This window comes from Salvelinus fontinalis, chromosome 6 (assembly GCF_029448725.1).
Source record: "Salvelinus fontinalis isolate EN_2023a chromosome 6, ASM2944872v1, whole genome shotgun sequence".
Classification (NCBI taxonomy): Eukaryota; Metazoa; Chordata; class Actinopteri; order Salmoniformes; family Salmonidae; genus Salvelinus; species Salvelinus fontinalis.
Window position 1 is genome coordinate 74,219,832 of NC_074670.1, and position 13,894 is coordinate 74,233,725.

At 38.0% G+C, this 13,894-nt stretch overlaps 1 long non-coding RNA gene across 3 annotated transcripts; it reads left to right on the forward strand.

Moving 5' to 3' along the window:
* Positions 1 to 756: 756 nt before the first annotated feature.
* On the forward strand, positions 757 to 11,927 carry LOC129858716 (uncharacterized). 3 transcript variants are annotated; one of them, XR_008760070.1, is made up of 3 exons: positions 757 to 4,376; positions 10,138 to 10,250; positions 10,819 to 11,927. It is a non-coding gene; the product is annotated as an uncharacterized LOC129858716 (long non-coding RNA). The 3 variants fall into 3 exon arrangements; XR_008760069.1 differs by having other exon boundaries at positions 10,138 to 10,237; XR_008760068.1 differs by having other exon boundaries at positions 10,138 to 10,227.
* The last annotated feature ends 1,967 nt before the right edge of the window (positions 11,928 to 13,894 follow it).

Consider the following 13,894-nt stretch of genomic DNA (forward strand, 5'->3'; position numbering starts at 1 on the left):
AAGCCTTCCCAAAAGAGTGGAGGCTGATGTACCAGCAAGGGGGGGACCAAATCCATATTAATACCTATGATTTTGGAATGAGATGTTCGACGAGCAGGTGTCTACACACTTTTGGTCATTGAGTGTATGTTCTAACGTCACTTTGTCGGGCAAAGACTCAACATCAAAACGCAAAAGAACAGACAACGACTCTTTCTCCACTCAAGCCAACCTGTCTGCGTCGCACCAAATAACGAGCATCACAAATACCGGAAATATTTATCTTCAGTTGGTCCACTTTCACATTTATCGCTAAGCCAGTAATCACTCGCCCTTTTCTTGAGAGCGAAAACAATTCACATCTCTTGTCCCCAGTCGTTTGATGCGGAGCACCTTCTCCCTCTCACCAACAGAAACACAAACAATTATCACAAGACCACTTCGGGTTACCTTCACCGATTCCACGGCACATAACTCCGTTTTAACCCACCCTGAAAACACACATGGATCAGCCAAAAGGCAAGGTTCCACTTTTTCCAAAAATGTCACTCCTACCATCAGACTCAACCTGACCCTCGGTGCCTCTGGCTCGGATAACTTCACCACACCTACCACCTCCGATACTTCGCCCTCATTCACTTCCATTTCTCCTGTCTTCGATCTGGCGTACAGCTCACTCTGCTTACACTTTCTACTTCAACAAACCATTTCCATTTGTAACCAATTCAAGCTCACCCTCTACCTCCCTCTTTCTCTTCAACCTCTTCTGCCCCCCCCCCCCCCATTCCTCCTCTGCAATTCAAGTATGTCTCCTTATGATAATACTACATTTCTCCTGACATGCATATTGCCCTCTCAAGCGATGTCATTCCCTGCTTGCTCCAGCCCTCCACCTTTAACTACGTCACAAGTGCAAATTACCACAATTTGTAACAATGTGTCGGGCTTCCATATAGCTCTGCATTGGCATGACTTGTTGACAGTAGGTGGGGGCGGTACGTCTTGTGTAAACACAAACTCACTTCCCTACCAATAGCTCTGCTGTGCTCCGCTAAGTGCAAGAAGTATGAAAGCCATGACGTCTGCGGGAGGCTGCATCGCAGTAAATGCTGTACGGCCACTTCAGCTGTCGGATTGACCATATAATAATTTGTTCTTAACTGACTTGCCTAGTTAAATAAAGGTTAAATAAAAATGAGGTATGTTGTTTCTGACTCATATCTCGCGCCGGCTCCGCAGTGTCTTAATAGTCCTTTCTCTCATTTCCGGGGTTGGGACAAACACTACTGTTCAAAAGTTTGCTGTCACTTGATTTTGACCGTGATTTTTAAAGAAAAGCACTTTTTGTTCATTAAAAGAACATCAAATTGATCAGAAATACAGTGTACACATTGTTAATGTTGTAAATGACTATTGTAGCTGGAAACGGCTGCTTTAAAAATAAATAAATACATTTTTTAATGGAATATCTACATTTATCAGCATCCATCACTGTGTTCCAATGGCATGTCACATCAACTGTGAAGAGGCGACTCTGGGACGCTGGCCGTCTAGGCAGAGTTAAAAGCCATATCTCTGTCCAGTGTCTGTGTTCTTTTGCCCATCTTAATCTTTTATTTTTATTGGTCTGAGATATGGCTTTTTCTTTGCAACTCTGCCTAGAAGGCCAGCATCCCGGAGTCGCCTCTTCACTGTTGACGTTGAGGCTGGTGTTTTGCGAATATTATTTAATGAAGCTGCCATTTGAGGACTTGTGAGGCATCTGTTTCTCAAACTAGACAATCTAATGTACTTGTCCTCTTGCTCAGATGTGCACTCCCACTCCTCTTTCTATTCTGGTTAGAGCCAGTTTGTGCTGTTCTGTGAAGGGAGTAGTACACAGCGTTGTACGAGCGTCAGTTTCTTGATAATTTCTCGCCTTCATTTTCAGAACAAGAATAGACTGACGAGTTTCAGAAGAAAGTTCTTTGTTTCTGGCCATTTTGAGCCTGTAATCGAACCCACAAATACTGATGCTCCAGATACTCAACTAGTCTAAAGAAGGACAGTTGTATTGCTTCTTTAATCAGGACAACAGTTTTCAGCTGTGCTAACATAATTGCAAAAGGGTTTTCTAATGATCAATTATTAGCCTTTTAAAACGATAAAATTGGATTAGCTAACACAACACAGGAGTGATGGTTGCTGATAATGGGCCTCTGCACGCCTATGTAGATATTCCATAAAAAATCAGCCGCTTCCAGCTACAATAGTCATGTACAACATTAACAATTAGCCTAGTGGTTAGAGAGTTGGACTAGTTACCGAAAGGTTGCAAGATCGAATCCCCGAGCTGACATGGTAAAAATGTGGTTCTGCCCCTGAACAAGGCAGTTAACCCACTGTTCCTAGGCCGTCATTGACGATAAGAATTTGTTCTTAACTGACTTGCCTAGTTAAATAAAGGTAAAATAAAACATTCTACTCAATTTGATGTTATTTTAATAGACAGATTTTTTGGGAGTTTCTTTCAAAAACAAGGACCTTTGTAAGTGACCCCAAACTTTTGAACAGTAATGTACATTTTGGCGAAAATCTGGGAAATCCTATGTCCGGTGTCAGGTGTATGGTATTTTCTCAATAGAAATGACGTGAGCCAAGAAAAGAGATCAGCTTCTCATTAACTAGCTAACGTTTTATTATAGCTATATAGTGTTCGGTGTACTGTTGTTTTGAAATAACATTCTATATATTTATTTGATTGCATACTTTATATACATAGTCTTAGCAAGCTCTTTGGCAGCAAGCTAAGCATTTTTAGCTAGCTTTGCAAATGTTAGCCTAGTTAACTAGCTAGCATCAAGTGTTGGTGATAGAAAAATGTCCGTAGACGCAACTCTAGCTTAGGTTAGAAGAAAGACTGACGTTTATTTTTTACTGGATAATTACTTTTCAATTCATTTTGATGCACCTGTAGAACAAGGAGCTAGTTAGCAAAGATTTTTTATATCTGTGCCCTTGGTGTACAACAGCTTCTATTACCCATGAGAGATAATGCCATCATGGTTTGATAGGCCTGAGACCCCAGTGCAGCGCAATGTAAACAAGTGTAATGGTAGGGTGGGAATCTTCTGGCTAGCATAGCATGGACAAACCTAACACAAATTAAAGTTTATGTAGTTGCTGTAATATTTGAAGATGGGGATTGGACCACTCGTCCGGATAAACATTAGCTAGTTATCGGTAAGCTATCTAACGTTAACAGTTAGCTATCCGCTTATCTAGAAGACAGCGGATGTTCCTGAGTGGCCGAGGTAGATTTTAGTCAAAACTATGGCAAGGCCTGATAATGGTTGTATAGCAATGATCAACCACTCCAGACTACCTTTTCTCATCACACAAAGACGCATACAAAGCTCTCCCTCGCCACCATTCGGCAAATCTGACCATAATTCTATCCTCCTGATTCCTGCTTACAAGCAAAAACTAAAGCAGGAACTATCAGTGACTCACTCAATACAAAAGTGGTCAGATACCACGGATGCTACGCTACAGGACTGTTTTTCTAGCACAAACTGGAATATGTTCCGTGATTCATCCAATGGCATTGAGGAGTATACCATCTCAGTCACCCGGCTTTATCAAAAAGTGCATCAACGACGTTGTCCCCACAGTGTACGTACGTACGTACGTACATATCCCAACCAGAAGCAATGGATTATTGGCAACATCCGCATCGAGCTAAAGGCGAGAGCTGCCATTTTCAAGGAGCGGGACACTAATCTGGACGCTTATAAGAAATTCCTCTAAGCCCCCAGACGAACCATCAAACAGACAAAGTGTCAATACAGGACTAAGATTGAATCCTACTACACCGGCTCTGATGCTCGTCGGATGTAGCAGGGCTTGCAAACTATTACGGACTACAAAGGGAAACCCAGCCTACCAGACGAGCTAAATACCTTATATGCTCGCTTCGAGGCAAGCGACACTGAAGCATGCATGAGATGTCAACAGTCAATAGAACTTTGTCTGATGAATCTAATGTGAAGGGGGGCCGAAGGAGACAGGAATGAGTAATCACTTCCATGGGCTGATCACGCATTCACCATGCGCCTTCACATGAGGAGGACCTCTGTTCCACCGCTCTTCTGAAGTCAATTTAATTTTCCGGTTGGAACGTTATTCAAGATGTATGTTAACAACATTCTAAAGATTGATTCAGTACATCGTTTGACATGTTTCTACTGACTGTTACGGATTTTTTGGACAGAGGCGCGTTGTGACTTCGGAATTGTTTACCGAAGGCGCGAACCAAAGTATCTAAATTGACATAAATAACGGACATTAACGAACAAATGAAGCATTTATTGTGGACCTGGGATTCCTAGGACTGCATTCTGATGAATTCATCAAAGGTAAGGAAACATTTATCATGTATTTTCTGGTTTCTGCTGAGTCCAACATGGCGGCTAATTTGGCTATTGTTCTGAGCTCCGTCTCAGATTATTGCATGGTTTATTTTTCCGTAAAGTTTTTTTAAAACCTGACACAGCGGTTGCATTAAGGAGAGGTATATCTATAATTCCATGTGTATAACTTGTATTATCATCTACATTTATGATGAGTATTTCTGTTGAAACGATGTGGCTATGCAAAGTCACTTGATGTTTTTGCAACTAGTGAATCTAATGCGTCAATGTGAACTCAGATTTTTTATAGAAATATGAACTTAATCAAACAAAATATGCATGTATTGTGTAACATGAAGTCCTATGAGTGTCATCTGATGAAAATAATCAAAGGTTAGTGATTAATTTTATCTCTATGTCTGGTTTTTGTGAAAGCTATCTTTCACTGGAAAAAATGGCTATGCTTATTGTGGTTTTGTGGTGACCTAACATAATCGTTTGTAGTGCTTTCGCTGAAAAGCCTATTTGAAATTGGACACTTTGGTGGGATTAACAACAAGAATACCTTTAAAATTATATAAAACACATGAATGTCTGAGGAATTTTAATTATGAGATTTCTGTTTTTTGAATTTGGCGCCCTGCACTTTTTAAAGTTTTTGTCATATCGATCCCGTTACCGGGATTGCAGCCATAATCAACCTACTCAGATTTGCTACACATAATATATTTTCTCAATTTTCTAACATCTGTGGCATTGGCTCACAGGCAAACAGGCAAGGCAATAAAACAAATATTGCTAGAACCTATTTCTTGAATTCTAAATATCAGACATTTGAAAGCTCTAATTTTGACCTTCATAATACCTCTGATGGCAGTAACTTTACAAGCACTAATTATGGTCAATTTAGACTGAGAATAGTATCTAGTTATAGTAAGGGGTGAAGTAAGTATAGCCAGTTATAATTGTAAAGATTTTGCAGATTATAAAAAAAGATCAGTCTTCACATGGCTAAAAGAAAAGGAATATAACATATACTGTTTACAGGAAACTCACTCTACATTCTTAGATGAAGTTGTGTGGAAAAAGGAATGGGGTGGTAAAATAATTTTCTGTCATTGACAAAGGAACTCAAAGGGTATGATGATATTAACAACAATTGTCGATCTGAATGTGCAAATAGTCAGGAATGATTTGCATGGAAGGTGGATCCTTTTGAATATGAAAGTGGACGAAAATTGATTTGGCTCATTAATGTATATGGTCCAAATCAGGATCCACACTTCGAAAACATTTATACCAATTTATTGAACTTACAGGCAACAAGTGATCTAATCATTATGGTAGGAGACTATATGTTAGGGGAATTTTATAATTCCTTTATGTACTCATTAATTAAAATCAATCTGTCTATTTCTAAGAATTTGTAAGATAGTTATTAACATAAAATAGACAGGGTCCAGTCTTATTAGAATTAGATAATAGTATTTATTCTCGTGAGCGCGCTCCCATTTAACCACAAACAACAGTTTATATACAAAATATGACGTCATTGGTTACAGAATAAATCTCCTCCTCTTGACCAAGATAAAACAGGTTCAAAAGTTCATTACAACTCACCAGCGCGCACACACATGACACACTATATCATTTATTCTCCTGAAGGCTCACTATAATTTATTACCACTTTAGCAGACAACTCAAGATAATGGACACCTAAGAAGTTACTCACTGCCTTATCTAAACATCTCAGGGCTAATTTGGGTCGGTTCAACCATAGTTTAACGATCCTTTTTGCTTACTTTATAACCCTCACCACACACCACACTCCAACTAAGTTGGAATGGTGTTTATTATGTTTTAATTACTCCTTTTTCATGCTACATAATCCCTTACTTATGAATTAACATGATTAATCAGATATAATAATACAGGGTAGAGTTCAATTAGTTGTAGTTTTATCTAAATGTAAACATTGTTTAGTCATTACTCATAAAATTCCTAACTCTATAACACAGTGTTAAGTACCTCAATGGAGCGTAAAGGTAATCACTCTACAAACTATCATCACATGCCCTTAAGGAAATCACAAATATTATGGACACATTAGAAATAGTGGATATTTGGAGACTAAAAAAACCCGACCTAGTGAGATATACATGGAGGAGACTTAATCAAGCTAGTCGTCTTGACTACTTTCTTGTCTCTTTCTCTCTTGCATCAAAGGTAAAAAAAAGTTTTAATAGGAGACAGAATGTGATCGGATCATCATCTAATTGGCATTCACATAACTCTTATAGATTTTCCACGTGGACGGGGATATTGGAAATTTTATCAAAGTTTACTGGAGGACAACTTAGTTAAAAATAAGACAAAATAAATGTTCCAGTATAATATAGGTTCAGCAAATCCCCTTATTGTTTGGTATACCTTTTTAAATGTACATTCAGAGGTCATTCAATTCAATATTCATCAATAATAATTAAAAAAAAGCTGTTTCTGGCTAAAGAGACTAACAAGGAAAATCCATGAACTAATAGTACAGGTAGATGGCAATAAAAACGATACTACAGAGATACAAAATAAGTTAGAGGAAAAACAAAAAGAACTTGAGGAACTTATTCAAGAACGATCTAATGTAATCTATTTCAAAAATTAAGCAAACTGGATGGAATATGGAGAAAAATGAACAAAATTCTTCCTGAATCTCCAATACAGGAATGCTAACAAAAATAATTTACAGAATCTCGTTACTGAAAACGGAGTCACCTATGATTCTCCGAATGAACTTTTAAGAGGAAGCTAATTATTTTAGGCAGATGCTCTCTTTTCCGTCTCATCCTCTCCCACTGAATGAAGATTACGGTAAGGAATTCTTTCCAAATTATTCAACAATTCTTTTTTACAAGTGTACAGAAAGATCAGTGCGAAGGCCAAATTACAGAAGAACAACTTTGAGGCTATTAAATCCTTTCAGTCTGGAAAAACCCCAGGGCTTGATGGCATACCGGTAGAGGTATGTCAAGTATTTTTTGATATACTAAAAGCTCCATTGTTAGATTGTTTTAACTACTCCTATAGAAATGGTAGTCTGTCAGGTACTCAGCAGGAAGGTCTGATTTCTCTATTAATAAAACAAGACCCAGATGGCAAATATAAAGAACCAGTCTATCAAAAAAACTTGAGGCCCCTTGCACTTCAATGTTGTGATGCAAAAATACTAGCAAAATGCATAGCACTTAAAAGGGTTTTACTAGGTATTGTTCATCCTGATCAGACAGGTTTTTTACATGAACGATACATTGGAGATAATATACGACAACCACTAGAAATAATAGAACATCATGAAACGTATAAGAAGCCAGGAATAGTATTTATAGCGGATTTTGAAAAGGTATTTATAAAGTAAGACTGGATTTTATTTATAAATGCCTGGATTCTTTCAATTTTGGTAATTCTCTTATAAAATGGGTAAAAATAATGTATAGCAACTCAATGTGTAAAATAGTAAATAACGGCTACTTCTCAGTGTTTTGAATTGTCAAGAGGAGTTAAACAAGTGTGTCCGCTGTCACCATATCTATTCGTTATGGCCATCGAAATGCTAACTATTAAAATCAAATCCAATAACAACATTAGAGGATTTTAAATCAATGTCTCATTGAAGATCTAAGTTACTTTTCTGTACTCTCTGGACTAAAACCTAATTATGATAATTTTACAATATTACGTATTGGATCCTTAAAAAATACAACTTTTACATTACCCTGCATTTTACCTATAAAATGGGCTGATGGTGAAGTAGACATACTCGTTATTTATATCACAAAATATATAAATAAGCTCTCCACAATGGTTTTCAATAGAAAACTTGTAAAAATAGACAAGATCCTGCAACCACGGAAAGGTAAATACCTTTCTATTTATGGAAAAATTGCCCTGATTAACTCCTTAGTCATATCTCAGTTTACTCACTTATGGCGCAGCCTACTCCTGATGATTTGTTTTTCAAATCATATGAGCAAAAAATATTTTGCTTTATCTGGGAATCTAAACCAGACAAAATAAAATGTGCCTATCTATATAATGAATATGAATTGGGTGGGTTGAGATTATTAAATATAAAAGCACTAAACCTCTTTCTAAATGCTTCACTCATTCAAAAGTTTTATTTGAACCCTAAATGGTTCTCAAGTAGATTACTAAGAAAAGCTCATCCGTTGTTTAAAAATTGCCTTTTTGCCATTGTGCAGATTGCCATTTCTTCAAAGTATCTCTCTTTTTCAAACAAGCATTTCAGAGCTGGCTACAATTTCATCCCCCTGAAAAGATAGAACAAATATTACGTCTGAATTCAAATGTGCTGGTTGATAAAATACATGTATTTATGGGAAAGATGTTTGAAACTGGTATTTTGTTCTTAAATTATATTGTAAATTGGAATGGTAGAGTTATGTCCTTCGTGGAGTTATCAGAATTGTACGTAAAGGTCTGCTCAATCCAAAAGTACAACCAATTGATTACAGCATTGCCCCAAAAATGGAGGAGGCGAGTGACAGCAGTAGGAGGTAGGGAACTGGTCTGTCTGCCCAATATAAAGGATCAAAACTTGCGGAGGTGTAAAAATAGCATAAATAGGAAAGTATACCAGTTTTATTTGAGGACCAGGATGTTGACAACTGTGTCATACAGATTGCAAAATAGTTGGGAAGAGATTTTTGATGTACCGATTCCATGGTACAGGGTGTATGAGTTGATATATAAAACAACGCAAGATTCAAGACTTTGTGCTTTTCACCTGAAATTATTATATAGAATTCTTGCCATAAACAAAATGTTGAATATTTGGGGCATAAAATCATCGAAGCTCTGCAGATTTTGTTTTAAGGATACAGAATCAATAGAGCATGTATTCTGGTATTGCCCTCAGGTAGCCTGTTTCTTGTCATAGGTTCAGGAATGGCTGAAAATGCATAGCATTGATCTAAAATTGACCCTAGAAATAGTACTGTTAGGAGATCTGGAGAGACCGGGTCAGTCAATTACTAATACTCTTATTAAAAGTATTTATCTTCAAATCACAATCTGTGGATTCTATTCGATTAGATAGATTGAAATTATACGTAAAACATCCCCACAGCATGGAGCTCTGTCAGAGTGACCCCCTCGATTGCTCATCCAGAAGGCGAGGTCAGTACAGGGGTATCAAAGCTGGGACTGAGAGACTGGAAAAAACAGCTCCTATCTCAAGGCCATCAGACTGTTAAACAGCCATCACTAGCACATTAGAGGCATATTTCTATATACATCGATTTGAAATCACTGGCCACTTTAATAAATGGAACACTAGTCACTTTAATAATATTTACATATCTTGCATTACTCATGTCATATGTTTATACTTTATTATATTCTACTGTATCTTAGTCTATGCCGCTCTGACATTGCTCATCCAAATATTTATATATTCTTAATTCATCATTCCTTTACTTAGATTTGTGTGTATTGGGTATATGTTGTGAAATTGATAGATATTACTCGTTAGATACTACTGCACTGTCGGAGCTAGAAACACAAGCATTTCGCTACACCCGCAATAACATCTGCTGAACACGTGTATGTGACCAATAAAATTAGACTTGATTTGGAATTCCTTCAACCTCACGACTTGGTTTTTGCTCTGACATGGACTGTCAACTGTGAAACCTTTTATATAGACAGGTGTGTGCCTTTCCTATTCATGTCCAATCAATTGAATTTACCACAGGTGGACTCCAATCAAGTTGTAGAAACATCTCAAGGATGACCAATGGAAACCGGATGCACATGAGCTCAATTTCGAGTCTCATAGAAAAAGGTCTGAATACGTATGTAAATAAGGTATTTCTATTTGTCATTATGGGTGTGGATTGCTGAGAAAAAAAACAAAATGTAATCCATTTTACATTAACACTGTAATGTAACAATGTGGAAAAAGTCAAGGGGTCTGAATACTTTCTGAAGGCACTGTATATCAGTGAATATTGATATACAATATACAGCAGAAACAATTAATATTATGCATCATTTTAGAAAATGCCACCAAACGGCATCAGAGTTAAGAGGTTATTGTTACGTGCAATAAGTTATCACACGCCGCTTTTTAAGTCAGTTTGATAGCGGGAAAATGCGCATATTTTGAATGTGAATTTTGGAATATTTGCATGAAAATCTGATCCCAGTTTAATGGAAAGGTTTCCATTAAATTTGGATCAGATTTTAGCTAATGACAAATGCATCATTGCGTTTAAACAATGTTTTCTGTTGTGAATTATCATGTCCTGAGACGTTCCTGTTCAGGTGACAGGGTCGGGATAATATCTAGATTGTAAATGTATTGTATTTGTTGTGATTTCCCTTCTCTTAATTGCTCTCTTTCTCCCTCTCTCACTCACACACTCTTACACAGATGTGAACGTGGAGTCTTTCCAGATCTTCTCGTGCTCTGGCTGTCCATTCTCCTATCACCTCTTCCTCCTCAAACACATAAAGAGATGTCACCATGATATGTATGTCAGACTGTTGAGGAGTGGAGAGATCAGAGAATCTCATGTCCTTCAGCAGCTCACAACACCATGGAACCACCACAGGTTCATTCAACCCAGCTCCCACCAGGAAACAGAAAGAGACGGACAAGGCACGGCCACGGCCACACCACTGTTCTCAGTGTGGGGAGAGCGTCATTAAAGATCTTCTCAGAACACACCAACGCATTCACACAGGAGAGAGGCCGTTCCACTGCTCCCAGTGTGGGAAGAGTTTCAATACAGGGAGTGATTACAATAGACACCAGCTCACTCACACAGGAGAGAAGCCGTTCCACTGCTCCCAGTGTGGGAAGAGTTTCAGGGAGTCAGGAAATTTAAAGATACATCAGCGCATTCACACAGGAGAGAAGCCGTTCCACTGCTCCAAGTGTGGGAAGAGCTTTGGTTTCATACACGTTCTAACAGCACATCCAGCGCACTCACACAGGATAGAAACCGTTCCTCTGCTCCCAGTGTAGGAAGAGTTTGTCAAGAGTAATCTCAGAACACACCAGCACATTCACACAGGAGAGAAGCTGTTCCACTGTTCCCAGTGTTGGAATACTTATATTCGAAATCTAAAGACACACCAGTGTTCTTAAAGAGTAAAGAAGAGTTCACTTGTAAATGGGATGGTAATGTGACAATGAGATTCAGTAACTTTATATTCTATCAAGAAACATGACTGATGTCTTTTGTACATAGATACCAGGTTTGGGGTTAGTTCAGGAAGTACAATTTAAATTCCAATTCTCTTCCAATGTTTTCCAATTAGTAAAATTTGGAATTGACCCCAACTCGGATAGATCATGTTGAATTATTCTGATATGATATTCACAGAACTCACATTTGAATATAGTAAATTACGCATGTGTATATTAACTGTAAATATTTAACTAATCTTTGAACTGAAATGTATACCCCCTCGAATCATAAACATGGCAAGATTTAAATCTGTTTTTGATATCACAATAAAATACAGATCTCCTTTGTTGTTCGTCTTGTCAGATATTAGCAACTCACACCCAGAGAAAGATTCTCTCATCTTCATCATTCTATGTATTCACTGTTGATTGTCTGACTCCAAGTAGGGAGTTGTTTTTAGGCCAGTTTATTTTCTCTCCAAGGGCCTCATTTATAACCTTTGTGTAAATTTAACACTAAATAGCTGCATGTGCCATTTCTAAAAAGACTATGCATGCACAAAAATATAGATTTTTTAAACTTGATGCACCCTATAAATATGCATGTTTCCCCGTTTATAAATCAGACCTGTCGTAAAATTGTGTGGGAAAGGGCATTAAGACTCCGCCTGAAAAAAGGCCATCAGTCACCTTTTATGGTGACAATAACGCCCTTATTTGCTGTGTACTTTGGAAGTATTAGAATTAGGCCAAGACCGTATGTAAAGGAAATAGCAATGTACTGCCAACTTGATCAAATGTCTTTGGAGGTGTTGGCAGAATGTTTTCTTTTGCAGTGACATTTGCTGTATCTGACCATTTCTGAAAGACTAAAACAATTACAAATTATTGTGGACATATAAACAGATCGTTTGAATGCAATAATGTTTGCATTCATTTTTCCCCAAACCTAAATATATTGCACTGCCGGCAAATTCTGAACCATCGTCTACTCTGGAAAAAATTTAACTACAGTACACACTTCAATGCGAAAGACCAACAGTCTGTTCACCTGTTAAATTCTACTGTAAGTTACAACCTGGGCTCTCTGTTGGATGTATGGCATTTATTGAATTTATAATAGCCTATCTAATAGGCCCAATTAAATGAGAGATGTGCGTGGGCATTTGTTGTACGGCTACTTTCGGGAATATCAACTCGTCATGGCCAGAAAAAGTGAGGAATTTATTCTGCAAAATGTATTCTGTACACTACCGTTCAAAAGTTTGGGGTCACTTAGAAATGTCCTTGTTTTTGATAGAAAAGCAATTGTCCATTTTAAATAACATCAAATTGATCAGAAATACAGTGTAGACATTGTTAATGTTGTAAATGACTATTGTAGCTGTAAACGGCAGATTTTTTTATGGAATATCTACATAGGCATACAGAGGCCCATTTATCAGCAAGCATCACTCCTGTGTTCCAATGGCTAATCGAAGTATATCATTTTAAAAGGCTAATTGGTCATTAGAAAACCCTTTTGCAATTATGTAAGCACAGCTGAAAACTGTTGTTCTGATTAAAGAAGCAATAAAACTGGCCTTCTTTAGACTAGTTGGGGATCTGGAGCATCAGCATTTGTGGGTTCGATTACAGTCTCAAAATGGCCAGAAACAAAGACCTTTCTTCTGAAACTCGTCAGTCTATTCTTGTTCTGAAAATGAAGGTTATTCCATGCGAGAAACTGCCAAGAAACTGAAGATCTCATACAACGCTGTGTACTACTCCCTTCACAGAACAGCGCAAACTGTCTCTAACCAGATTAGAAAGAGGAGTGGGAGGCCCCGGTGCACAACTGAGCAAGAGGACAAGTACATTAGAGTGTCTAGTTTGAGAAACGGACACCTCACAAGTCCTCAACTGGCAGCTTCATTAAATAGTACCCGCAAAACACCAGTCTATATGTCGACAGTGAAGAGGCAACTTTGGGATGCTGGCCTTCTAGGCAGAGTTCTTCTGTCCAGTCTCAACGTCAACAGTGAAGAGGCGAATCCGGGATGCTGGCCTTCTAGGCAGAGTTCCTCTGTCCAGTCTCAATGTCAACAGTGAAGAGGCGACTCCGGGATGCTGGCCTTCTAGGCCGAGTTCCTCTGTCCAGTGTCTGTGTTCTTTTCCCCATGTTAATGTTTTATTTTTATTGGCCAGTCTGACATACAGTATGTATTTTTCTTTGCAACTCTGCCTAGAAGGCCAGGATCCCTCAGTCAAATTATAAGTTTTAGCTTCACTGTCCAAATAAATACGTAGGGAAGTGTATACCAAATATACTGAA